Source organism: Panthera pardus, unplaced genomic scaffold (assembly GCF_024362965.1).
Source record: "Panthera pardus isolate Hobbes unplaced genomic scaffold, ASM2436296v1 HiC_scaffold_27, whole genome shotgun sequence".
Lineage (NCBI taxonomy): Eukaryota > Metazoa > Chordata > Mammalia > Carnivora > Felidae > Panthera > Panthera pardus.
In genome coordinates this window covers 61155256-61180880 of record NW_026526843.1, presented here as the reverse complement: position 1 = coordinate 61180880, position 25625 = coordinate 61155256, and positions in this window count along the sequence as shown.

Genomic DNA, 25625 nt, shown 5'->3' with positions numbered 1-25625 from the left:
AACCAACACAATAGAAATAAAAATAATAAAAATATTATGAGCAATTATATGCAATAAAATGGGCAAAATGGAATAAATGGACAAATTCCTAGAAATATATACACTACCAAAACAGAAACAGGAAGAAATAGAAAATTTGAACAAACACATAACCAGTAAGGAAATCGAATCAGTAATCAAAAATCTGCAAAAAACAAGAGTCCTGGGCCAGATGGCTTTCCAGGGGAATTCTACCAAACATTTAAGGAGAGTTAACACATATAATCTTGAAATTGTTCCAAAATATAGAAATGGAAGGAAAATTTCCAAACTCTTTCTATGAATCCAGCATTACCTTGATTCCAAAACTAGACAGAGACCACACTAAAAAGGAGAACTATAGAACAATTTCCCTGATGAACATGGATGCAAAAATCCTCAATAAGATATTACCCAACTGGATCCAACAATACATTAAAAAAATCATTCACCACGACCAAGCAGGATTTATACCTGTGATGCAGGGCTGGTTCAATATCCGCAAAACAATTAACTTGATTCATCACATCAATAAAAGAAATATGATCCTGTCAATAGATGCAGAGGAAGCATTTGACAAATACAGCATCATTTCTTGTCAAAAACCCTCAAGAAAGTAGGGATAGAAAGAGCATAACTCGAGATCATAAAAGCCATATATAAACGACCCAACGTTAATATCCTCAATGGGGAAAAACTGACAGCTTTTCCCCTAAGGTCAGGAACAAGACAGGGATGTCCACTCTCCCATCTGTTATTCAACATAGAATTGGAAGTCTTAGCCTCTGCATTCAGACAAAGGGAAAAAATCATCCAAATTGGCGAGAAGGAGGTCAAACGTTCACTCTTCGCAGATGACATGATACTCTATATGGAAAACCCAAAAGATTGCACCAAAAAACTGCTAGAATTGATTCATTAATTCAGCAAAGTTGTAGGATATAAAATCAACACACAGAAATTGGTTGCATTCGTATACACCAATAATGAGGTGACAGAGAGAGAAATCAAGGAATCCATCCATTTACAGTTGCACAAAAAACCATAAAATACTTAGGAATAAATCTAACCAACAAGGTGAAAAATCTGTACACTGAAAACTATGGAAAGCTTATGAAAGAAATTGAAGAAGACACAAAAAAATGGAAAAAGATTCCATGCTCCTGGATAGTTAGAACAAATATTATTAAAATGTCGATACTACCCAAAGCAATCTACATATTCAAAGCAATCCCTACCAAAGTAACACCAGCATTCTTCACAGAGCTAGAACAAATAATCCTAAATTTTGTATGGAACCAGAAAAGACCCTGAATAGCCAAAGCGATCTCGAAACAGTAAAACAAACAGGAAGCATCACAATCCCAGACTTCAAGCTATACTACAAAGCTGTAATCATCAAGACAATATGGTACTGGCACAGGAACAGACACTCAGATCAATGGAACAGAATAGAGATACCAGAAATGGACCCACAAACGTATGGCCAACTAATCTTTCACAAATCAGGAAAGAATATCCAATGGAATAAAGACAGTCTCTTCAGCAAGTGGTGTTGGCAATACTGGACAGCAACATGCAGAAGAATGAACCTGGACCACTTTCTTACACGATACACAAAAATAAACTCAAAATGGATGAAAGACTTCAATGTAATACAGGAAGCCATCAAAATCCTAGAGGAGAAAATAGGTACCAACCTGTTTGATCTTGGCTACACTATCAACAATGGCCAAAGTATGGAAAGAGCCCAAATATCTGTTGGTGGATGAATGTATAAAGAAGATGTGGTATATATATATATATATATGTGGTATATATATATATATATATATATATATATATATACACAATGGAGTATTATTCAGCAATGAAAAAGAATGAAATCTTGCCATTTGCAACTACGTTGATGGAAATGGAAGATATTATACTAAGTGAAATTAGTCAGTCAGAGAAACACAAAAATCATATGACTTCACATATATGAGGACTTTAAGAGATAAAACAGATGAATATAAGGGAAGGGAAACAAAATAATATAAAAACAGAGAGGGGGACAAAACATAAGAGACTCTTAAATATGGAGAGCAAATATAGGATTAAGGGAGGGGTTATGGGAGGGTGGATGTGCTAAATGGGTAAGGGGCACTATAGAATCTACTCCTGAAATCATTGTTGCACTATATGCTAATTTGGATGTAATTAAAAAAAAAAACTAAAATTAAATAAATAAATAAATAAATAAATTTAAAAAGTAAAAAAAAGCAAGAAAGTATAAAAGCAGAAATCACTCTTCAGCTCATTTGTGAGCCTGGTATTACCTACAAACCAAAATAAGGATAGTAGAAAAAAAAAGACCACTATATTTCATTAAATTAGACATAAGTATGCTGGAGAAAATTTTAAAACAAAAAATCCAAGAAAATGTAAAAATTAGGAACTGTGATCAAGTATAATTTATTCCAGATTTGCAATGATGACTTAACATTTGCAAATTAGTCATTACAGTGCACTATATCAATGAGGTAAAGTAGAAGAAAATCATGTTTGTTTGTTTGTTTTTTTGCATTAAGCATCATTAGCTTATTTTTAAATTGAAAAACATTTGAAACACAAAATTTTATGAATTTATGCTGTACAACATGTTGATTTAATACATTTATATATTATAATATGGTTGCCTTTGTAGCAACAATTAGTGCCTATTTTATATCACATAAGTATACTTTTTCCTTTTTGCTTCTTTATCCATCTAATTTTTAATTTTTTAAACTGTAATGTTCATTGATTTTATGAAAGTTAGAGCATGAGTGTGGGAGGGGCAGAGAAAGAAAGAGGGAGACACAGATTCTGAAGCAGGCTCCAGGCTATGAGCGGTCAGAACAGATTCTGAGGCTGGGCTTGAACCTGTGAACTGTGAGATCACGACCTGAGCCAAAGTTGGATGGTTAATGGACTAAGCCACCCAGGCACCCCTATTTTTAAATTTTAATCCTTGTGCACTTAAAATACACTGTTATAATATTTTCAGCTGTGCAACATAGTGATTGGACTACTCCAGATATTACTCAGTGCTCATCAAGATAAGCGCAAGATAATTCCCTTCACCGATTTCACCCATCCCCCTTCCAACAATCACCCTATCCAGCAATCATCTGTACTCTATAGTTAAGGGGCTGTTTTTTGGTTTGTCTCTCTTTTCTTTTCCTTTATTCATTTGTTTTGTTTCTTAAATTCCAAATATGAGTGAAGTCTTAAGGTATTTGGCTTTTTCTGACTGAATTATTTTGTTTAGCATTATACTCTATGGATCAATCTATGGTGTCACAAATGGCAATAGTTCACTTTTTATGGATGAATAAAATTTCATTGTATATATACACCATATCATTTTTTAACCATTCATCTATTGATGGACATGTGGGTTGCTTACACAGTTTTTTGGGTTTTTTTTTAAGTTTTTGTTTAAATTCCAGTTAGTTAACATACAGTGTAATATTAGTTTCAGGTGTACAATAGAGTGATTCAATGCTTCCATACAGCATGCTCTGCTCATCACAAGAGCACTCCTTAATCCTCATTACCTATTTAATCAATTCCCCACCTGCCTTCCCTCCGGTAATCATCGGTTTGTTATCTATAGTTAAGGGTCTGTTTCTTGGTTTGCCTCTCTCTCTCTCTCTCTCTCTCTCTCTCTCTCTCTCTCTCTCTCTCTCTCCATTCCCCCCCATGCTCATTTGTTTTATTTCTTAAATACAGCTTCTTAAATACAGCATATGAGTAAAACTGTACGGTATTTTTCTTTCTTTGACTTATTTCCCTTAGCATAATGTTCTCTAGGTCCAATCATGTCCTTGCAAATGGCAATATTTCAGTCTTTTTTAATATTTGAATAATATTCCATCATATATATATTCTATTATATATATCTATATCGATATAGATAGAGATAGAGATAGAGATGATATAGATATAGATATAGATGATATAGATATAGATATAGATATAGATATAGATATAGATATAGATATAGATATAGATATAGATATAGATATAGATTAGATATAGATATAGATATAGATACAGGACACTTGGGCTGTTTCCATAATTTGGATATTATAGATAAGGCTGCTATAAATATCAGGGTGCTTGTATCCCTTTGAGTTAGTATTTTTGTATTTGACAAAGTACAACACATAGTCATGATAAAAACCCTCTAAAGCAGGTTTAGAGGGAAGATACCTCAATATAAAGGCCATAGATGAAAACCCACAGCTAATATCATACACAAGGGGGAACAACTGAGAGATTTTCTTCTACAGTCAGTTTAATTTTTTTGTTTTTATTTATTTTTGAGACAGAGAGAGCATGAACAGGGGAGGGGCAGAGAGAGAGGGAGACACAGAATCTGAAGAAGACTCCAGGCTCTGAGCTGTCAGCACAGAGCCCGATGTGGGGTTCAAACTCACCGTGAGATCATGACCTGAGCTGAAGTCGGACACTTAACCTACTGAGCCACCCAGGCACCCCTAGATTTTCTTCTACAGTCAGGAAGAAGACAGAGATGTCCAATCTCATCGCTGTTATTTAACATAGTATTTAACATAAGTACTACCCACAGCAAACACAACAACAACAATAACAAAAAGCATACAAATCTGTAAGGAAGAAGTAAGTTTCACTGATTGCAGAAGACATGGAAACCCAAAAGACTCCACCAAAAAATGCTAGAACTTACACATGAACTTTATAAGTCACAGGATATAAAATACACCTACAGAAATCTGTGGCATTTCTGTACACCAATAATGAAGTAGCAGAAAGGGAAATTGATGAATCAATTCCATTTACAATTGCACAAAAATAATACCTAGCAATAAACCTAATCAAAAAGTGAAGGATCTGTATTCTAAAAACTACAGAACACTGATGAAAGAAATTAAAGACACAAAGTAATGGAAACATTTCTATGCTTATGAATTGGAAGAACAAATATTGATAAAATGTCTATATTACTTAAAGAAAAATACACATTTAGGGCAATCTGTATCAAAATACCAACAGCATTTATCAAAATACCAACAGCATTTTTCACAGAGCTAGAAAAACAATTCTAAAATTTGTATGGAACCACAAAAGACCCTGCATACCCAAAGCAATCTTGAAAAAGAAAAGCAAAATATGAGGCATCACGATTCTGGACTTCAAGATCTATTACAAAGCTGTAGCCAAGATAACAGTATGGTACTGGCACAAAAATAGATACATGAATCAATAGAAAGAATAGAAACCCAAGAAACAAGCCAACAACTACATGGTGAATTAATTTTTGACAAAGAAGGAAAGGATATCCAATGGAAAAAGACACTCTCTTCAACAAATGATGTTGGAAAAACTGGGCAGCAACATGCAAAAGGATGAAACTGGACCACTTTCTTATGCCATACACAAAAATAAACTCAAAGGGATAAAGGGCTTAATATCAGGCAGTAAATCATCAAAATCCTAGGGGAGAACACAGACAGTAACATTTTGATATCAGCCTTAGCAACTTCCTACAAGGTACGTCTCCTGAGACAAGAGAAACAAAAGCAAAAATGAAGTATTTGGACTTCATCAAAATAAAAAGCTTCTGAACAGTGGAGGAAAAAAATCAACAAAACTAAAAGGCAACCTACAGGGACACCCAGGCGGTTCAGTCGGTTAAACGTCTGACTTTGACTCAGATCATGATCTCATGGTTCATGAGATGGAGCCTGCATTGGGCTCTGTGCTGACAACTCAGAGCATGGAGCCTACTTTGGATTCTGTGTCTCCCTCTCTCTCTCTCCCCCTCCCCTGCTCTCTTTCTGTCTCTGTCTCTCAAGAATAAATAAACATTAAAAAAATTAAAAGGCAACCTACAAAATTGGAAATGATATTTGCAAATGACATCTGAAAAATCGTTAGTATCCAGAATATATAAATAACTTTTATAGCTCAACACCTATAAAACAAATAATCCAATTAAAATCAGAAAATGGACATTTGGGCTCTTTCCTTAGAGTGGTTATAGTTTATAATGTTGCTATAAACTTCAGGGTGCATGTGCCCCTTCTAATCAGTATTTTTGCATCCTTTGGGTAAATACCGAGTAGTGCAATTGCTGGTTCATAGGGTAGTTCTATTTTTAGCTTTTTGTTATATGTTAACTAACTAGAATTTAAATAAAACTTGAAATAAAAAATATTTTTAAAAAATGGGCAGAAGACATGAATAGACATTTTTCCAAGGAAGACAAAGAAATGGCCAACCAACATATGCTCCATAGTTTTGCTATTGTAAATAATGCTGCAATAAATATAGAGTTGAATTCAAATTAACCCTTTGAATTACTGTTTTTGTATTATTTGAATAAATATCTAGTAGTTCAACTCCAGGATTGTAGGTAAGTTTGATTTAAAAATTTTGAGGAAGCCAGCAATTGCACTACTAGGTATTTATCCAAGGGATACAGGTGTGCTGTTTCAAAGGGACACATTCACCCCCATGTTTATAGCAGCACTATCAACAATATCTAAAGTATGGAAAGAGCCCAAATGTCTGTTGATGGAAGAATGGATAAAGAAGATGTGGTATATATATACAATGGAGTATTACTCAGCAATCAAAAAGAATGAAATCTTGCCATTTGCAACTACGTGGATGGAACTGGAGGATATTATGCTAAGTGAAATTAGTCAGAGAAACACAAATATCCTATGACTTCACTCACATGAAGACTTTAAGAGACAAAACAGATGAACATAAGGGAAGGGAAATAAAAAAATATATAAAAACAGGGAGGTGGACAAAGCATAAGGGACTCATAAATATGGAGAACAAACAGGGTTACTGGGAGGGGTTGTGGGAGGTGGGATGGGCTAAATGGGTAAGAGGCATTAAGAAATCTACTCCTGAAATCATTGTTGCACTATATGCTAACTAATTTGGATGTGAATTAAAAAAAAATAAAATTAAAAAAAACCTCACATGTAGGAGAAAAAAAAATTTTGAGGAACCACCATACCTTCCACAATGTCTGCACCAGTTTTCATTCCACCAACAGTGCAGCAGGGTTTCACCACATCTTCCCCAATGCTTTTTGTTTCTATAGGTTTTGATTTCATCCATTCTGACAGGTGTAAGGTGATACCTTACTTTGGTTTTGATTTGCATTTCCCTGATGATTGGTGATGTTCAGCATCTTTTCATGTTTCTATTGGCCGTCTGGATATCTTATTTGGAGAAATATCTGTTCTCATATCTTCAGGCCATTTCTTAATTTAATTATTTGTTTTTTTGGTTGTTGAACATTATCAGTTATACACATATTTTGGACACAAACCCTTTTTTTAAATATAATTTATTGTCAAATTGATCTTCATACAACACCCAGTGCTCATCCCATGTCATTTGCAAATATTTTCTCCCATTTAGTAGGTTGTCTTTCAGTTTTATTGTTGGCTTTCTCTGATGAACAGAAGTTTTTATTTTGAGGTAGTCACAATAATTTATTTTTTAAAATTTTTCCCTAGCCAAAGGATACATAAATAGAAAGATGTTGTTACTTCTGATGTCATGGAAATTACTCTGTACTCTTCTGGGAATAAAATGGATTCAGTTCTCACATTTAGGTCATTAATCCATTTTTAGTTTATTTTTATGTATGTTTAAGAGAATGCTGCAGTTTCATTATTTTACATGTAGCTGTACAGTTTTTCCAACTTCATTTGTTGAAGAGACCTCCTTTCCCAATGGATATTCTTTACTGCTTTGTCAAATATTAAGCAACCATGTGATTATGGGCCTATTTATGGGTTTCTATTCTGCTTATTGATCTATGTGACTATTTTTGTGTCAATGCCATTTGTTTTGATTACTACTGGTTCTTAATATAACTTGACATCTGGTATAGTGATATCTCAAGAATTGTGGTGTGTTTTTTTTTTTATTTTTCACATTTGCTTTGGCTAATTGGGGTCTTTTGTGATTCCATACAAGTTTTAGTAAGTGTTATTCTAGTTCTGTAAAAAATGCTATTTGTATTTTGGTAGGCATTGCATTAAATATGTAGATTGCTTTGTGTCATATAGACATTTGAACAATATTCTTCCAATCCATGAGCATGGAATATCTTTTGTTTTCTTTGTGGTGTCTTCAGTTTCTTTCATCAGTATTTTTATCATTCAGAGTGCAAGTCTTTCATCTGTTTTGTTAAGTATATTTCTAGGTATTTTGGTACAATTGTAAACTGGACTATTTTTTAAATTTCTCTTTATCTTACTTCATTATCTGTGTATAGAAAGGTGATGGGTTTCTGAATGTTACTTTTATCTTAAGTCCTTACTGAATTCATTTATCAGTTCTAGTTGATATTTTGGTGGAGTCCTTAGGGTTTTCTACATATAGTATAATGTCATCTGCTAATAGTGAAAATGTTACTTCTTCTTTACCAATTTGGATGCCTTTTATTTCTTTTGGTTGTCTGATTTCTGTGGCTAAGACATCCAGTGCAATGTTGAATAAAATGGGTGGGAGTGGACATCCTTGTCTTGTTCCTGGCCTTAAAGGAAAATCTGTAGGTTTTTCTCCATTGAGTATGAAGTTTACAGTGGTTTTTTCAGGTATAGACTTTATTCTGTTGAGGTACGTCCCCTCTAACCTACTTTGTTGAGGTTTTTTTCATGAATGGATGTTTTACACTGTCAAATGCTTTTTCTGCATCCATTGAAATAATGATATGTCTTTTATCCATTCTATTATTGATGTGATGCATCACATTAATTGATTCACAAATACTGAACCATTCTTTGTCCTAGGAAAACATCCCACTTGACCATGGTGAATGATACTTTTCATGTATAATGGGATTTAGTTTGCTAATATTTTGCTAAAGAGTTTTGCAACTTGTTTATGAGAAGTTTTGGCCTGTAGTTCTCTTTTATTTTAACGTTATTTATTTATTTATTTATTTATTCATTCATTCATTCATTCATTCATTCATTTTGAGAGAGAGAGAGAGAGAGAGAGAATGAACGGAGGAGGGGCAGAGAGAGAGGGAGAAAGAGAATACTAGGCAGGCTCCGCACCATCACAAACTGCAAGATCATGACCCGAGCCAAAATCAAGAGTCAGATACTTAATGGACTGAGCCACCCAGGCACTCCTGTAGTTGACTTCTTTAGGGTTGTATTAACCAGTTTTTGGTATCAGGGTAATTAAGGATGGAGTCATAAAATGAATTTGGTGGTAGTCATATCTCTTCTATTCTTTTGAATACTTTGAAAATAGATATTAAGTCTTCTTTAAATGTTTGGTATAATTTGTCTGTGAATCTGTCTGGTCCTGGACTTTTGTTTCTTGAGAGTTATTTTTATTACTGATTCAATGAATTGTTAGTGATTGGTTTGTTCATATTTTGTATCTATTCCTTATTCTATTTTGGTAGGTTATATGTTTCTAGAAATTTACCTACTCCTTCTAGGTTGTCCAATTTGTTGCCACACAATTTTTCATAATAATTTTTCTTTTATATTCATTTTTATTTTTGTGGTGTTAGCTGTTATTTCTCTTCTTTCACTTGTGAGTTTATTTGAGGTTTTGCTGTTTATTTTTGTTGAGTTTTGTTGGAAGTTTTTCGATTTTGTTGATCTTTACAAAGAACAAGCTCGTGATTCCATTGATCTGTTCTATTCCTTTTTTAGTTTTTACAACTTTTATTTCTGTTCTACTCTTTATTATTTCTTTTCTTCTGCTGGTTTTGTGTTTTGTTAATTCTTTTTCTTGCTTTTTAAGGTGTAAATTTAGTTTGTTTATTTGATATTTTTCTTACTTCTTGAGGTTGGCCTGCATATAAACTTCACTCTGAAACCACTTTTGTTGCCTGTCAAAGAGTTTGGACCATTTTCTCTTCATTGCCATTTGTTTCCATGTACTTTTTGATTTCTTCATTGATTTCTTGGTTGACCCATTTATTTTTTATACTATGTGAGCCTCCATGTGTATGTGGTCTTTCTAGCCTTTTCGTTGTGGTTGAATTCTAGTTTCACAGTGTTGTGGTCCAAAAAGATGCATCATATGACCACATTTTTAAAATTTGTTGACACCTGTTCTGTGGCCTAATATGTGATCTATTACAGAGAATGTTACAAATGATATTGAAAATAATTTATGTTCTGGTGTTTTAGGATGGAATTTTTGAATATATCTCTTAAATTCATCTGGTTCAGTGTGTCATTCAAAGCGAATATTTCTTTCTTGATTTTCTCTTTGGAAGTTCTCTCTATTGACGTAAGTGGGTGTTAATGTCCCTAATATTACTGTATTATTTTTCTAAAGTTTTTATTTAAATTCTAGTTAGTTAACTTTTTTTTCCATTGGATACTCTTTCCTGCTTTGTCAAAGATTAATTTTGAGCAAGTCCTTGGCTGTGATTTCCTCTTGGCCTTTCTTTTTAGGAGAATTCTTCAATCTTGTTATTTTGACTAACTTTCTGTGTTTTACATGTTTTCAAAGCTTGTTATGTTTCCTGTACCTGACAGTAATGCTATATTTAAAAAGGAGTCTTACACTGTCCAGAGCCTGGCCAGTCAGGAAGTGTTTCTGGTGTACACTGTGTGCATTCAGCTATTGCATTTTGGTTGCTTTTTTTCCCCTGGTCAGTGGTCTGCAGAGGTTCTTGTTTGCAGTGGGGAGTGTTTGGACCTTAAACTAAGTGTGCTTTGATTTGTTAAAATAAGTCTGTAAAAAATATAAATAAATAAAAATATAAAATCCCAATTAAAAAAGAAAGAGAAAAGGAAAAGGAAAAACAAAAACAAAAACCAAAAAATCAAAAGAGACAAGCAAAAAACTATAAGCCTGAAATGAAATAAAAAGAAAGGGAAAAGAAAAAGAAAGCGAAAGTTAAGAACACAGAAGCCGGATTCTCCCCCAAAAGAGAAAAGGAAATGAACAACAAAACAAAACAAAACAAAAAACTATAAGCCAAGTTTCAAAGGAAAAAAAGAAGAAGAAAGATGAGAAAAAGTAAGCCTGGTCCTATTACCACTAGAACTGCAGGTGACACTTTGAAGCACTCTATTGCAGTATACTTTGTACATACTGGATGCTGCCTGAGCTAGATTTTCTGGAGGAGAGTCTCACTGTACTGACTCAGTTTTGCCCTAGTAAATATGCAGTTGCCAGGCACAGGGAGGCAGGGTTTTGTGTAAGAGGTCTCGCTTCCACTGGGGGCCACTCTGTTGTTCTCTGAACACTCACTGTGGTGGTGTTGTTGGAGAAAATATTGCCACCCCACTTTCTCATCCACGGACAGGCGATTTCACACCTCTGCTGTTCAGGAAGACCTCATAGAATAGTGAGGGCAGTCAGTATGCCTGGCGCCACAGTTCTCCTCTGTTTTATCTTTGGTATATGGCTTGGATTCAAAACTTGAAACTTTAATGGACCCAGCATACTCTTCTCCCCTTCAGGAGTAGAGACGGTCCACAATGTGTCTGATGTCCTTTGTCCCAAAAAGATAGTCTTATGCCTGCATTATGCATGAAATCTATGGTATAGCACTGTGGAAAGCATCAATCAGGTTATCTACCCTCTGTGGATGCCTCTGTTACTTGCCAATGAAAGATCTTTTCTTAGCCCCCGGATCACTTGTCCTTAGAGTGGCAATATTACCTCTCCCAAATGTACTCCAAAAAGGGGAATGTTCTCTTTCAGTGCAACCCAGGAGACCCCTACACCATGCTATGCACTCCAAGACCCGCACCTTCCTCTCAAGGTGTGCACACTACATCTCCACTCCATAGAAAGTTGTGCACTTCCAAAACCTCATAGTTTGAGCTTCACATGCTGTTTGTAAGATACCTGTGGCACTCAGTATCTCTCCCTCCCCAGTCTGTGGTCTGGAGAGGTTTTCTTGTGTAAACCTGACACCACACTACTCTTTTAACCCCTCTTTCTTTCTTTCTTCTTTCTTTCTTTCTTTCTTTCTTTCTTTCTTTCTTTCTTTCTTTCCCTTTTGTCTCCCACAGAGTTTTTCCCCTCCTCAGCACCACCTCTTTTCTCTCCCCCAGTTCACTTGCATGCACCTCACACCTGTCACACTGTCTCCCTCCAACCGTGGATATCCTTCTGCCAGTTCTCAGATTGATTTCCTGGGTGTTCCAAGTGATCTTACCTCAATATAGCTGTATTTGTGGGAGAGGAAAACCCATGGTCCCATACTTCTCTGCCATCTTAATTCCTCCCCCAGTCAAAGCAATCTTGAAAATGAAAAGCAAAGCTGAAGACATCACAATTCCAGTTGTCAAATTATAATACAATGCTGCAGTAATCAAAACAGTATGATGCAATGAGACACATAGATCAATAGGACAGAATATAAAATCCAGAAATGAACCCACAACTATATGGTCAATTAATTTTTGATCAAACAGGAAAGAATATCCAATGGGAAAAAGAATGTATTCAACAAATGATGTGGGGAAAATTGGACAACAACATGCAAATGAATGAAACTGGACCACTTTTTTATACCATACACTAAAATAAAATTGAAATAAATTAAAGACCTAAATTTGAGACCTGAAACCATAAAAATCTTACAAGTGTATATAGGCAGTAACTTCTTTGACATCTGCCACATCAAATTATGTTTTAGATATGTTTCTTGAGGGAAGGGAACAAAAAAGCAAAAGTAAAGTACTGGGACTACATCACAATAAAAATCTTCTGTACAGCAAATGAACTTAAATACAACCACAACTTAAATATAACCTACAGAATAGGAGAAGATATCTGCAAATGACCTATATGATAAAGTAATAGTGTAAAAAAATATAAAAAGAACTTATATAACTCAATACCCCCCAAAAAATCATTCAATTATAATTTTGGCCCAAGACATGAGCAGATACTTCTCCAGAGAATATATCCAGATGGACAGCAGACTCACAGAAATATGCTCAAGATCACTTACCATAACGGAGATGTAAATACAGACTACACTGAGATACCATCTCCACTTAGCAGAATGGCTAAAACCAACAACACAAAAACAACAGGTGTTCATAAGGATGCGGAGAAAAAGAACCTTCATGTACTGTTGGTAGTAATGCAAACTGGTGCAGTCATTGTGGAAAAGAGCACGGAGTTCACAAGAAATTTAAAAGAATATTACCTTATGATCCAGCAATTACATTACCAGATATTTACCCAAAGAATATGAAAACACTAATTAAAGGGGATACTTTCAATGTTATGTTTATACCAACATTATTTCAATAGCCAAGATATGAAAGCATCCCAATGTGTCCATCCATTGATGAATGGATAAAGAAGATGTAATATATATATATGTGTATATATATATATATATATATACACATGAATATATATATATATACATACAAGTGTATATATATACATACATGTGTATATATATATATATATATATATATATATATATATACATGAATTACTCAGCCATAAAAAACAATTAAATCTTGCTAGTTGCAAAGATATCCGTGGAACTCAAGAGTATAATGCTAAGTGAAATGTCAGCCAAATATCACATAATTTCATTCATATGTAGAATTTAAGAAACAAAACAAATGAGCAAGTTTTATTTTTTTTATTACTTTTTCTGGGAATTTATTGTCAAATTGGTTTGCATACAACACCCAGTGCTCATACCAAAATGTGTCCTCCTCAATACCCATCACCCACACTCCCCACCCTCCCACCCCTTCTTAACCCTCAGTTTGTTCTCAGTTTTTAAGAGTCTCATATGGTTTGCCCTCCTCCCACTCTAACTTATTTTTTCCTTGCCCTCCCCCATGGGTTTCTGTTAAGTTTCTCAGGATCCACATAAGAGTGAAAACATATGGCATCTGTATTTATCGGTATGGCTTATTTCACTTAGGATAACACTCTCCAGTTCCATCCATGTTGCTACAAAGGGCCATATTTCATTCTTTCTCATTGCCACTTAGTACTCCATTGTGTATATAAACCACAATTTCTTTATGCATTCATCAGTTGATGGACATTTAGGCTCTTTCCATAATTTGGCTATTGTTGAGAGTGCTGCTATAAACCTTGGGGTATAAGTGCCCCTATGCATCAGCACTCCTGTATCCCTTGGGTAAATTCCTAGCAGTGCTAATTCTGGGTCATAGGGTAGATCTATTTTTAATTTTTTGAGAACCTCCACACTGATTTCCAGAGTGGCTGCACCAATCTGCATTCCCACCAACAGTGCAAGAGGGTTCACATTTCTCCACATCGTCGCCAGCATCTATAGTCTCCTGATTTGTTCATTTTGGCCACTCTGACTGGCATAAGCTGATATCTGATTGTGGTTTTGATTTGTATTTCCCTGATGAGGAGCGATGTTGAGCATCTTTTCATGTGCCTGTTGACCATCCAGATGTCTTCTTTAGAGAAGTGTCTATTCATGTTTTCTGCCCAATTCTTCAATGGGTTATTTGTTTTTCGGGTGTGGAGTTTGGTGAGCTCTTTATAGATTTTAGATACTAGCCCTTTGTCTGATATGTCATTTGCAAATATCTTTTCCCATTCCGTTGGTTGCCTTTTAGTTTTGTTGATTGTTTCCTTTGCTGTGCAGAAGCTTTTTATCTTCATAAGGTCCCAGTAGTTCATTTTTTCTTTTAATTCCCTTGCCTTTGAGGTTGTGTCGAGTAAGAGATTGCTGTGGCTGAGGTCAGAGAGGTCTTTTCCTGCTTTCTCCTCTAGGGTTTTGATGGTTTCCTGTCTCACATTCAGGTCCTGTATCCATTTTGAGTTTATTGTTGTGAATGGTGTGAGAAGGTGGTCTAGTTTTAATCTTCTGCATTTTGCTGTCCAGTTCTCCCAGCACCATTTGTGAAAGAGACTGTCTTTTTTCCATTGGATGTTCTTTCCTGCTTTGTCAAAGATTAGTTGGCCATATGTTTGTGGGTCTAGTTCTGGGGTTTCTATTCTATTCCATTGGTCTATGTGTTTTTTTGTGTGCCAATACCATGCTGTCTTGATGATGACAGCTTTGTAGTAGAGGCTAAAGTCTGGGATTGTGATGCCTCCTGCTTTGGTCTTCTTCAAAATTACTTTGGCTATTTGGGGCCTTTTGTGGTTCCATATGAGTTTTAGGATTGCTTGCTGTAGCTTTGAGAAGAATGCTGGTGCAATTTTGATTGGGGTTGCATTGAATGTGTAGATTGCTTTGGGTAGTATTGACATTTTGACAATATTTATTCTTCCAATCCATGAGCATGGAATGTTTTTCCATTTCTTTATATCTTCTTCAATTTCCTTCATAAACTTTCTATAGTTTTCAGCATACAGATCTTTTACATCTTTGGTTAGATTTATCCCTAGGTATTTTATGCTTCTTGGTGCAATTGTGAATGGGATCAATTTCTTTATTTGTCTTTCTGTTGCTTCATTATTAGTGTATAAGAATGCAACTGATTTCTGTACATTGATTTTGTATCCTGCAACTTTGCTAAATTCATGTATCAGTTCTAGCAGACGTCTGGTGGAGTCTATTGGATTTTCCATGTATAGTATCATGTCATCTGCAAAAAGTGAAAGCTTAATTTCATCTATGCCATTTTTGATGCCTTTGATTTCCTTTTGTTGTCTGATTGCTGATGCTAGAATATCCAACACTATGTTAAACATCAGCGGTGAGGGTGGACATCCGTGTCATGTTCCTGATCTCAGGGAAAAAGCTCTCAGTTTTTCCCCATTGAGGATGATGTTAGCTGTGGGCTTTTCATAAATGGCTTTTATGATGTTTAAGTATGCTCATTCTATCCCGACTTTCTAGAGGGTTTTTATTAAGAAAGGGTGCTGAATTTTGTCAAAGGCCTTTTCTGCATCAATTGACAGGATCATACGGTTCTTATCTTTTCTTTTATTAATGTGATGTATCACGTTGATTGATTTGCGAATGTTGAACCAGCCCTGCATCCCAGGAATGAATCCCACTTGATCATGGTGAATCATTCTTTTTATATGCTGTTGAATTCGATTTGCTTGTATCTTGTTGAGAATTTTTGCATCCATATTCATCAGGGATATTGGCCTGTAGTTCTCTTTTTTTACTAGGTCTCTGTCTGGCTTAGGAATCAAAGTAATACTGGCTTCATAGAATGAGTCTGGAATTTTTCCTTCTCTTTCTATGTTTTGGAATAGCTTGAGAAGGATAGGTATTATCTCTGCTTTAAACCTCTGGTAGAACTCCCCTGGGAAGCCATCTGCTCCTGTACTCTTATTTGTTGGGGGATTTTTGATGACTGATTCAATTTATTCGCTGGTTATGGGGCTGTTCAAGTTATTTCCTCCTGATTGAGTTTTGGAAGTGTGTGGGTGTTTAGGAATTTGTCCATTTCTTCCAGTTTGTTGGCATAAAATTTTTCATCATATTGCCTGATAATTGCATGTATCTCTGGGGGATTGGTTGCAATAATTCCATTTTAATTCATGATTTTATCTATTTGGGTCATCTCCCATTTCTTTTTGAGAAGCCTGGCTAGAGGTTTATCAATTTTGTTTATTTTTTCAAAAAAAAAACAACTCTTGGTTTCATTGATCTGCTCTACAGTTTTTTTTTTTAGATTCTATATTGTTTATTTCTCCTCTGATCTTTATTATTTCTCTTCTTATGGGTGTAGGCTGCCTTTGCTGTTCTGCTTCTATTTCCTTTAGGTGTGCTGTTAGATTTTGTATTTGGGATTTTTCTTGTTTCTTGAGATAGGCCTGGATTGCGATATATTTTACTCTCAGGACTGCCTTCGCTGCATCCCAAAACGTTTGGATTGTTGTAGTTTCATTTTAGTTTGTTTCCATATATATATTTTTTAATTTCTTGTCTAATTGCCTTGTTGACCCATTCATTCTTTACTAGGGTGTTCCTTAACCTCTATGCTTTTGGAAGTTTTCCAGACTTTTTCCTGTGGTTGATTTCAAGCTTCACAGAATTGTGGTCTGAAAGTATGCATGGTATGATCTCAACTCTTGTATACTTCTGAAGGGCTCTTTTGTGACCCAGTATGTGATCTATCTTGGAGAGTGTTCCATGTGCACTCAAGAAGAAAGTATATTCTGTTGCTTTGGGATGCAGACTTCTAAATATATCTGTCAAGTCCAGCTGATCCAATGTATCATTCAGGGCCCTTGTTTCTTTATTGGCTGTGTGTCTAGATGATCTATCCATTTCTGTAAGTGGGGTGTTAAATTCCCCTGCCATTACCACATTCTTATCAATAAGGTTGCTTATGTTTGTGAGTAATTGTTTTAAATATTTGGGGGCTCCTGTATTCAGTGCATAGACATTTATAATTGTTAGTTTTTCTTGATGGATAGACCCTGTAAATATTATATAATACCCTTCTTCCCCTCTTGTTACAGCCTTTAATTTAAAGTCTAGTTTGTCTGATATAAGTATGGCTACTCCAGCTTTCTTTTGACTTCCAGTGGCATGATAGTTCTCCATCCCCTTACTCTCAATCTGAAGGTGTCCTCAGGTCTAAAATGAGTCTCTTGTAGACAGTAAATAGATGGGTCTTGTTTTTTTATCCATTCTGTTACCCTATGTCTTTTGGTTGGCACATTTAGTCAATTTACTTTCAGTGTTATTATAGAAAGATATGGGTTAGAGTCATTGTGATGTCTGTAGGTCTCATGCTTGTAGTGATGTGTCTGGTACTTTGTCTCACAGGATCCCCCTTAGGGTCTCTTGTAGGGGTGGTTTGGTGGTGACCAATTCCTTCAGTTTTTGTTAGTTTGGGAAGACCTATATCTCTCCTTCTATTCTAAATGACAGACTTGCTGGATAAAGGATTCTCGGCTGCATATTTTTTTCTGTTCATCACATTGAAGATCTTCTACCATTCCTTTCTGGCCTGCCAAGTTTCAGTAGAGAGATCAGTCATGAGTCTTTTAGGCCTCCTTTTATATGTTAGAGCACGTTTATCTCTAGCTGCTTTCAGAATTTTCTCTTTTTCCTTGTATTTTGCCAGTTTCACTATATGTCGTGCAGAAGGTCGATTCAAATTACGTGTGAAGGAGTTCTCTGTGCCTCTTGGATTTCAATGCCTTTTTCCTTCCCCAGATCTGGGAAGTTCTCAGCTATTATTTCTTCAAGTACACCTTCAGCACCTTCTAGTTCACCTATTCTCTCCTCTGCCTCTTCAATCCGAGCTGTGGTCGTCTCCATTTTATTTTGCAGTTCATTTATAGCATTTTTTAGCTCCCCCTGACTGTTCCTTAGTCCCTTGATCTCTGTAGCAATAGATTCTCTCTGTCCTCTATACTGTTTTTATGACTATTATTCTAAATTCACTTTCTGTTATATTGTTTAAGTCCTTCTTGATCAGTTCGTTAGCTACTGTTATTTCCTGGACGTTTTTCTGAGGGGAATTTTTCTGTTTCATCATTTTTGATAGAACTGCAGGGCACTTCCCCTGTGCTGTCTTGAATAACTTGCATTGGTGAGCGGGGCTGCAGTCAGACCTGATGTCTGCCCCCAGCCCACCGCTGGGGCCACAGTCAGACTGGTGGGTACCTTCTCTTTCACTCTCGGGGTGGGATTCACTGTGGGTGGCTTGACTCGCCTGTGCTACTTGCACACTTCCAGGTTTGTGGTGCTGGGGATCTGGCGTATTAGGGTGGATTGGCAAGGTGCAAATGGAGGGAGGGGCAGACTCAGCTCGCCTTTCCTTTGGTGATCCACTTCGGGAGGGGCCCTGAGGCACCAGGAGGGTGTCAGACCAGCCAGAGGGATGGATCAGCAGAAGCACAGTGCTCGGTGTTTGCGTGGTGCAAGTTTCCTGGCAGGAACTGGTTCCCTTTGGGATTTTGGCTGGGGGGTGGGGGAGGGAGATGGCGCTGGTGAGGGCCTTTGTTCCCTGCCAAGCTGAGCTCTGTGGTCTGGAGCTCAACAACTCTCCCTCTGTTGTCCTCCAGCCCTCCCGCTCTCTGAGCAGAGCTGTTAACTTATAACCTTCCAGATGTTAAGTCCCGCTTGCTGTCAGAACACAGTCTGTCTGCCCCTCCGCTTTTGCATGCCAGACTTGGGGGCTCTGCTTGGCCGGCAGGCTGCCCTTCTGTCCCGCCTCCTTCCGGCCAGTCCGTGTAGCATGCACTGCCTTTCTACCCTTCCTACCCTCTTCCTTGGGCCTCTCGTCTGCACTTGGCTCCAGAGAATCCATTATGCTAGTCTTTGTGGTTTTCTGGGTTATTTAGGCAGGTGTGGGTGGAATCTAAGTGATCAGCTGGACGTGGTGAGCCCAGAGTCCTCCTACACTGCTATCTTCCTCCCCTGAAACAGTTTCAATGAGCAAGTTTTAAAAAGAGCAAGAGAAGGATAGAGAAACCATGAAACAGTCTCTTAAGTATATAAAAGAGACTAATGGTTACCAGAGTGGAGTGAGTTGTTTAGTTGATGAGGATTAAGGAGTGCCCTTTTCATGATGAGGACCTGCTGATGTAGGGAATTTTTACATCACTATATTGTATACCTGAAACTGATAGAACACTGTATGTTAACTAACTGGAATTAAAATAAAAACTTTTTAAAAAGAAGAAATAAATGAAATAAAAACTAAAAAATAGAACTGATAAATAAAAACTGGAGCATTTTTTGGAGAATACCCACAGCATTGTTTTATCCTTACCCACACTAGTCAAGAGAAAAAGAGAGAAGATCCAAATACATATCAGAAATGAAGAAAAATAAGTAACAATTGATGCCACATAAATACAAAGAAGTATAAGAGAATATTATGAAAATTTATGTGCTTACAAATTGGAAAACCTAGAAAAAAGAGATAAATTCCCACAAACGTATAAGCTTCCAAAAACTGAATCAGGAAACAATAGGAAATGTGAATAGATTGAGTGCTAGCCTTGAAATTGAATCAGTAATAAAAAAAAAAAAAACTCACAACAAAAGTCCAGTACTAGATGACTTCACAGGTGACATCATCAAAACATTGAAATAAGAGTTAACACATATTCTTTTCAAGTTATTGCACAAAGTAAATGAGAAAGTAAAACCTCCAAATTCATTCTGCAAGGCCAGACTTAACCTTATACCAAAAGAAGCAAAACAAAATTTCCAAAAAAACTACTGGTTAATGTATCTGATAAACTTAGATGCAAAAATCCTAAAGAAGATATTAGGAAAACGAATTCAACAATACAGTAAATAAATAATTCAGCTTATAAAGTGAGATTTATTCCAGGAATACAATGTAGGTTCAATATTCACAAATCAGTCAACGTGATATATCACATTAAGAAGAGAAGGATAAAAACCATATGGCCATCTGAATGGATGCAGAAACAAAATTGAAGAAATACAAAGTCCATTTGATCAAAACTATCAACAAAGTAGGTTTAAAAGGAATACATTTCAACATAATAGCTATATATGAGAAACCCATAGGTAACAACATAATGGTACCAAACTGAGAGCTTTTTCTCTCATATCAGGAAAAGGCAAGCATGTTTACTCTCACAAGCATTATTCAATATAATAATGGATGCCTTAGCTACAGCAATCAGGGAAGAAAAAGAAATAAAAGATATCAACATTAGTAAAGAAGAAGTAAAACTGTAACTATTTGCATATACAAAAAACCCTAAAGACCACACACATACGTGTATGCCCACACACACATACACACACACACAGAACTGATAAATGAATTCAATAAAATCGCAGGATACAAATTGAACATAAAAAATTATTGCTTTTATCTACACTAATAACTACATAGCAAAAAGAAAAATTAATAAAACAATCCCAATTACAATCCACCAAAAATAAAATAGGTAGGAATATACTTAGCTAAAAAGGTGAAAGACCTGTATTCTGAAAACTATAAATCACTAATGAAAAAAAAATGAAGATTACACAAATAAAAAGAAAGATATTCCATGTCCATGAATAGGAAAAATGAATTTTGTTAAAATGTGCATAGTACCTAAAGCAATCTACACATTTAAGGCAATCCATATCAAAATACCAACAACATTTTTCACAAAACTAGAACAAATAATACTGAAATTTGTATGGAACCCCAAAGATTCCAAAAATGCAAAGCAATATTGAAAATGCAAAACTGGAGATATCACATTCCCAGATTTCAGGATATAGTAATGTATCAAGATAAAGCTGCAGTAATCAAACCAGTATTCTCCTGACACAAAAATAGACATGTAGATCAAAAACAGGATAAAGAACCCAGAAATAGACTCATATCTATGACAAAGGAGGCATAAATATACAATGGAGAAAATAGTATTTTCAATAAATAGTCCTGGGAAAACTGGACAGCTACATGCAAAAGAAGTAAATTGGACCACTTTCTTACACCATACACAAAATAAACTCAAAACATAATAAAGTCCTATATGTGAGATTTTAAAACATAAAAATCCTAAAAATAAAATTCGGCAATAGTTACTTTGAAGTTGGTTGTAGAAATTTTTTCTAGTTATGTTTCTTCAAGCAAGAAAATCAAAACCAAAAATGAACTCTTGGGACTAGACCAAAATAAAAAAAGCTTTTGCACAATGATAGAAACCATCAACAAATTGACAAAGCAACCTAATGAAGAGAAGAAATGTATCTAAATGATATGTTCAATAAGGGGTTAATATCCAAAATATATAAAGAACTTTTATAATTCAACACACACACACACAAAAAAAACAAAACCAAACTTATCCATTTTAAAATGGGCAAATACCTAAATAGACATTTTTCCAAAAAAAGGCATACCAATCACCAAAAAAAAAAAAAACCCCACATGAGGAGATACTCAACATCACTAGTCATCATGGAAATGTAAATCAAAACCACAATGATGTATTACATTTATCCTGCCATAATGGCTAAAATAAAAAGACAAAAAATAACAGGTGTTGCAGTGGTTGTGGAGAAAAAGTAGTCCTTGTGCACTGTTTGTGGAAATACAAGTAAGTGCAGTCACTTTGGAAAAAGTAAAGAGTTCCTCAAATAATTAAAAATGAAAATACTGTATGATTCAGTAATTCCACTACTGTATTTATAAAAAGAAAATAAAAGACTAATTCAAAAAGATATATATGCATCCCTATGTTTACTTCAGCATTATTTACAATATCCAAGATGAGAAAGCAAGCCAAGTGTCCACTTATAGACAAATGGATAAATAGTATTTTATATTTGTATACATTATATATGATATACACTGGAATATTATTCAGGCATAAAAAGGAATGACATCTTCCATTTGAAAATATATGGTTGGATCTAGGGGTATATACCCAATAAAATAAGACAGACAGAGAAATACAAATGTATGATTTTATTCATATGTGGGATTTAAGAATCAAAACAAACAAAAAAAAAGGTAAAAAATCAAATAAAAATAGACTCTTAAATACAGAGAACAATCTTGTGGCTGCCAGAGGGGATATGAATGGATAGATGGCTGAAATAAATCAAAGGGGATTAAAGACACAAACTTCAAGGTATTAAAAAAAAAAACACTCATGGAGATGAAAACTACAGCATTCAGAATACAGTCAATAAGATGTCAATAACACTATTTGGTGACATATGGTGACTACACCTATCATGGTAAGCAGTCAATATTGTATAGAATTATTAAATCAATATGTTGTACCCCTGAACTAATGTAACATTGTATGTTAGCTATACTTCAATAATAAAAATAAATGTAGATGAAAGTATAAAAATATTTCAATAATAATTGCAAATATATAGTAAAGGCAGTGGATTAGCCACTTAAAAACCTAATATAAGCTCTATAAGTAAAGAAAAGTTATAAATTAACTAAAACTATAATTCTTAATTAACATTTGCAGAACATGAAAAGATATAAAATAGAACATCAAAAATAGAATATGTGGGGGATAAAAATGCAAAGATTTTAGAATGTGCTCAAAATTAAGTTGCCATCAACTTAAATTATCTTTCCCTCTCTTTCACTGATGAAATAAACAATCTAATTCTATACCTAAAAAATACATAAAAAGAGTAACAAACAAAGCCCAAATTTAGTGAAAGGAAAGAAATAATAAAATTGAGAGCAAAAAAATAGAAACTAAAAAAACAATAGAAAATTAATGAAACTAGAAGCTCATTTGATGAGAAGATAAACAAAATTGTCAAACCTTTAGCTAGAATCATAAAAGGGGGGAGGGCTCAAGTAAATAAAATCAAAAATGAAAGTGGAGAAATTACAACTGGATATCACAAAAATACAAAGGGTCATAAAAAACTACTATGAAAAATTACAAGCAAATAAATAGGATGACCTAGAAGAAATGGATAAATTCCTGGAAACATGCATCTTCTAATAATGTATGAGGAAGAAATAGTAAATAAGAATAGACCAATTACTACTAAAGAAATAGAATCAGTAATCAAAACTTCATCATATGAAACATATCAAAGTCCAGGACCAGTCAACTTCACCGATGATTTCTCTCAATGATTCAAAGAAGATTTAATACCAATCCTTCTAAAAGTCTTCAAAAATTTGAAGAAGGTGAAAGGCTTCCAAACTCATTTTATGAGGCAAGCTTTACCCTGAAACAAAAACAGATAAGGAACAACAACAAAAGTTACAGGCCAATACCTTTGATAAACATAGATGCAAAAATCCTAAGCAAAATATTAACAAACTGAATTCAATAATACATTAAAGTCATCATACACCATGATCAAATGGGATCAATTCCAAAGATGAAAAGATGGCTTAATATCCACAAATCATTCAATGTGATACACCACATTAACAAAATGAAGGATAAAGTAATATAATCATTCCAATAAATAAAGAAAAAGCATTTCAAAAAACTCGGCATCTATTTATGATTAAAACTCTCAATAAAATGGATATAGACGGTATATATTTCAATACAATAAAGGCAATCTATGACAAAACCACAACTAACATAGTACTCAATGAGAAAACGCTGATATATATATTTTTAAGACCAGAAACAAGATCAAAATGTCCACACTCACCACTTTAATTCAACATAGTAATGGAAATTCTGACCACAGCAATTAGGCAAAAAAAATGTCATCCAAACCATAAAAGAAAAATTAAAACCGTCATTATTTGCAGATGACATGATACAGTTTATAGAGAATCTTAAACACTCCAACAGAATAACTGTTAAAATAAATATACAGATCTATTGTGTTTAAATACACTAATAATGAACTATCAGAAAGTGAAATTAAGAAAATAATCCCCTAACAATTGTATTAAGATGAATAAAATATCTAGGAATAAATTTCACCAAGCAGGGAGGGGGTGAAAGACCTGTACACTTAAATTAAAAAAAAAAAAACAGATAAAATAAATTGAAGAAGAAATAAATAAATTGATAATTATTCTGTGCTTAATGGATTGGAAGAATTAACATTGTTCAAATGTCCAAACCAATCTACAGACTCACTGAAATCTCTATAAAAAGCTCAATGGCATTTTTTTTCAGCATTAAAACAAAAATTTATAATAGCCAAAGAGATCTTGAGAAAGAAGAATAAAGCTGGAGGTAGCATGGCCCTGATATCTAACTATATTACAAAGCTGCAGTAGCCCAAAGAGTCTAATATTGGCATAAAAACAGAAAAGGGTGAATGGAACAAAAAAGAGTACTTAAAAATAAACCCACACATATATGGTTAGTTAATTTATGACAAGAGAAACAAGAATATATAATTGTGATCTCATACCAAAGACAAGAGAAACAAAAGGAAAAATACATGAGATTATATCAAATTAAAAGATTTTGCACAGTGAAGGACACACACACACACACACACACACACACAAACAAAATGAAAAGGCATCCTGCTGAATGCAAGAATATATTTGAAAATCATATATCTGATACAGTTTTAATACTTAAAATATATAAAGAACTCATACAACTTGACAATAAAAAACCAAGGGCGGAGGATCTAAATAGGTTTTTTTTCAAAAAAAATATAGAGAGAGATGGCGGCATAGGAGGACTCTGGGCTCACCGCGCATCCTGCTGATCACTTAGATTCCACCTACACCTGCCTAAATAACCCAGAAAACCTCCAGAGGATTAGCAGAACGGTGTCTCCGGAGCCAAGTGCAGACGAGAGGCCCACAGAAGAGGGTAGGAAGGGCGGTGAGGAGGTGCGCGCTCCAGGGACTGGCAGGAGTGAGACCAGGCAGAGGGGCAGCCCGCTGGCCAAGCAGAGCCCCCAAGTCTGGCTTGCAAAAGTGGAGGGGCCGGAGGGAGTGTGTTCCGACAGCAAGCTGGACTTAGCATCTGGGAGGTCATGAGTTAACAGCTCTGCTCCGAAAGCAGGAAGGCTGGAGGACAAAGGGAGGGAGAAATGCTGAGCCCCAGGACGACAGAGCTCAGTTTGGCAGGGAACAAAGGCGCTCTCCAGTGCCATGTCCCTCGCCCATCCCCCAGCCAAAATCCCAAAGGGAACCAGTTCCTGCCAGGGAACTTGCTCCCTCCTCACAAACAACCAACCCTGTGCTTCTGCGGAGTCACCCCTC